Source organism: Protobothrops mucrosquamatus, unplaced genomic scaffold, assembly GCF_001527695.2.
Source record: "Protobothrops mucrosquamatus isolate PMUCROS unplaced genomic scaffold, P.Mucros_1.0 scaffold4562, whole genome shotgun sequence".
Taxonomy (NCBI): domain Eukaryota; kingdom Metazoa; phylum Chordata; class Lepidosauria; order Squamata; family Viperidae; genus Protobothrops; species Protobothrops mucrosquamatus.
The window spans coordinates 77,056-80,996 of NW_015390465.1; the positions used below are offsets into that span (position 1 = coordinate 77,056).

At 46.1% G+C, this 3,941-nt stretch overlaps 1 protein-coding gene across 2 annotated transcripts in view; it reads left to right on the top strand.

The window, feature by feature from the left end:
- Positions 1-3,941, top strand: part of HNF1B (HNF1 homeobox B) — a 94,346-nt gene that overhangs the window by 36,671 nt on the left and 53,734 nt on the right. The gene's annotated exons all lie outside the window — the stretch shown is intronic.

The window sequence follows — 3,941 nt, forward strand, 5'->3', positions numbered from 1 at the left end:
GAAGGAAGGAAGGAAGGAAGGAAGGAAGGAAAAAGAGTACAAGGAGGAAAGGGAGGGAGGGGGAGGGAAGGAGAGAAAGGAAGAGGGAAGGGAAAGGAAGTGAAGAGGAAGGAAGGAAGGAAGGAAGGAAGGAAGGAAGGAAGAAAGAAAGAAAGAAAGAAAGAAAGAAAGAAAGAAAGAAAGAAAGAAAGAAAGAAAGAAGAGTACAAGGAGGAAAGGGAGGAAGGGGAGGGAAGGGAGGGGGAAGGAAGGAGAATAAGAAAGGGAAGAGAAGAGAAGAGAAGGAAGAAAGAAAGAAAGAAAGAAAGAAAGAAAGAAAGAAGAGTACAAGGAGGAAAGGGAGGCAGGGAAGTCACTTTTATCAGTGCCATTGTAACTTTGAACAGTCACTAAATGAATCGTGATAAGTCGAGGACTACCTATAAAATGTTGGTTTCTGGGCAAAAGCATCCTAAATCACGGTCACATGACTGAAACGCTGCAAACAACGATAAATGCAGTCTGGTTGATAAGTGCCTCAAGTGTAATTGCATGACAGTGTGTGTGTGTGTGTGTGTGTGTGTGTGTGTGTGTGTGTGTGTGTGTGTGTGTGTGTTTCAAATCCGGTTGATAAGTAGCTCTGGGCAGCTACTGTTGTAACTTCAAATACTGTAGCCACTAAGCAAACAACTGTAAGTCAAGGATTACCTGTAGTCATTTTCTTAGATCCAGCTGATACTTTTCTCTCCCATTTGAAGTGTGTGTGTGTGTGTGTGTGTGCGCGCGTGTGCACGTGTGTATGCATGTGGCTTTGACTCAATCTTGACTCCTGGCAACTGCCTGGTGAAATCCCTGCAGTTTACTTGGCAAGAATGGAGAAGTGATGTACTCTTGCATCCTTCCTTGAGCTGAGGGAGACTGACTGGCCTAAGGCTGCCCAGATGGCTTCCTGCCAAAGGCAGAACTAGAACTCACCATCTCCTGGTTTCTAGCTTGGTGCCTTCACCACTAGACCAAAATGGCTGTAGGCCAGGGGTCTTCAAATGTGGCCCTCTTATGACTGGTGGACTTCAACTCCCAGAATTCCTCAGCCAGGCACGTGTGCCTGGCTGAGGAATTCTGGGAGTTGAAGTCCACCAGTCATAAAAGGGCCGCGTTTGAAGACCCCTGCTCTAAGTTATGATCAGAGACAGTCATATGGGGGTTTCTCACTCCCTATACAGGAGCTTGCTTTTTTTTATCAAATCTGACATTCTCCGATGCCTGATAAAGCCTCTGTATTATTCATTCAGAGTATCACCCAAGGCAGCTTATTAGTCTGTGTTATGTGGTTTTTATTGTGTTATGGATTTGTGTTTGTTGTGCTATGGATTTCCCTTTCTCTCTAACACTGGAGAATATCGCAGATTCTTTGATCACTGTTTTGCTTTCTAATATGTCAGTCTTAAGAGTTTTTAACTGTAAAACAGTTCCAGTAGTCTTTGACTTACAACCTTTCATTTAGTGACTATTCAAAGTTATAACCGCTCTGAAAAAGCAACTTACAACTGGTCCTCCCACACTGGCAACTGTCACAGCATCCCCATGGTCATGTGATCAAAATTTAGACTGACAGGCCCAAAGTCATCCAGCTCGCTTACAAGCCTAAGGTGGGACTAGAATTCACAATCTCCTGGTGATTGGCCCAAAGTCATCCAGCTGGCTTTTGTGGCTATGGCAGGACTTGAACTCACAGTCCCCTGTTTTCTTAGCCTGGTGCCTTAACCAGGGGTAGGCAACCTTGGCTCTTTTATGACTCATGGACTTCAACTCCCAGAATTCCTGAGCCAGCATGGCTCAGCACGGAAACCTCTCCCTTTCTCCTCAGCATGGCTGGCTCAGGAATTCTGGGAGTTGAAGTCCATGAGTCATAAAAGAGCCAAGGTTGCCTACCCCTGCCCTAGACCAAGCTGGCTGTCACTAAACTAACCAAAGAAAGAAGCTATCTAGAACTAAGGAGAAATTTCCTGACAGAACAATTAATCAGTGGAACAACCTGCCTACAGAAGTTGTAAATGCTCCAACACTGGAAGTTTTAAGAAGAGACTGGACATCCATTTGTCTGAAATGGTATAGGGTTTCCTGCCTGAGCAGTGGGTTGGACTAGATCAGTGGTGGCGAACCTATGGCACAGGTGCCAGAGGTGGCACTCAGAGCCCTCTCTGTGGGCACGGGCGCCGTCCCCCCAGTCCTAGGCCTTCAGCTGGGTTTTATAAAACCTTTTCGCTTTAGGCCTCCGCCGCCGTGTACAAAAAAAAAAAAGGTTCAATCAATCAGTCAATTTCAACTCGTCACGGGAAAAAAAAAGATCTTGCAAAGTTGGAATTGATTGATTGAACTTTTTAGTCCCACCCAGTCTGCTGTTACCACCGCAGCTACGCCCCCCCCTATGGGCCACGCCCACCCAATGGGCCATCCCACCCAATTGGCCACACCTACCCGGCACCCGATGATGCATAAGTGGGTTTTGGGTTGCAGTTTGGGCACTCGGTCTCTAAAAGGTTCGCCATCACTGGACTAGATGATCTCCAAGGTCCCTTCCAACTTTATTATTATTATTATTATTATTATTATTATTATTATTATTACCTACTACTACTACTACTACTACTACTACTACTACTACTATTATTATTATTATTATTATTATTATTATTATTATTATTATTATTATTATTATTATTATTATTATTCCAAATGGGATCGTTACAATGGCACTGGAAAAAGTGACTTATGACCAGCCCTCATACTTATGACCATCGCAGCATCCCTGGAGTCACATGATCAAAATTTCTGTGCTTGGCAACTGGCATGTACTTATGACAGTTGCACTGTTTTGGGGTCATGTGATTGCCATTTGCAACCTTCCCAGCCAAATTCTGACAAGTAAAAATTAATGGAGGAAGCCAGATTCACTTAACCACAGACTCCCCTACTGAATTTGGCTTGTTGGAATAAATATTTCAACTGTCACTAAACGAATGGTTGTCAATCAAAGACTCCCTGCATTGACTTTTTCAAGACTCCAGTGGCTATTTCTGTTCGCTTCCTGGTTGACGTCTGTTTGCACTGAGAGAAAGTCATCCTCCTATTGACGCAACTGCCAATGTCTCTCATCATGGCAAAAAAATCTAAACAACTGCTAGATGAAAAACCAAAGAGAGGTAGAAACCTCTAATGCTTGGCTCCCATCTCATGACGGCCCAGATTTTTGCAACCTTAAAAAACGGGCATGGAAAAGACAGCCTAGAGCAGAGGTCCCCAACCTTATGGGCACCAGGGACCGATTACATGGAGAGAGGTTTTTCCACGGACCGGAGGGGGCATGGTTTTGTGTGCTGCCTGCATCTCACAGATGGGGTTTTGCTTGTTTGTGCGGCCTGGTTGCTGGCATGCTGCGGCCCGGTACCGGTCCACTGACCGGGTGTTGGGGATCCCTGGCCTAGAGCAGCAGTCCTTTGTAGCTTGGCTGAGAGGGGAACTGGGCCATGTGAGCGATGGGCTGGCACGCACGTGCAGCTCGAATTGCACAACTTGAACTGTGTGTGCATGTGCACGTGAGCCAGCCTGGCACTCATGCAAATTGAGCTGTGTGAGCGCTGGTGTGCAACAGCTCACCTCTTCCGTGGCCCAGTTCCCAATAGGCCACAGGTTGGGGACCCCTGGCCTAGCGGATGGTTGAACCCACGGGTCTTCAAACTTGGCCCTTTTATGACTTGTGGATTTCAACTCCCAGAATTCCTCAGCCAGGCATGCTGGCTGAGGAATTCTGGGAGTTGAAGTCCACAAGTCATAAAAGGGCCCAGTTTGAAGACCTCTGGTTGAACCCAACCATACAGGCAAAGAAATCTGGTTCTCTTGCCCCGAGACGTTCCTTAAAGTCAACTGAATCTCTTCCTACAGGTGTGTGTTGCACAGCCCTA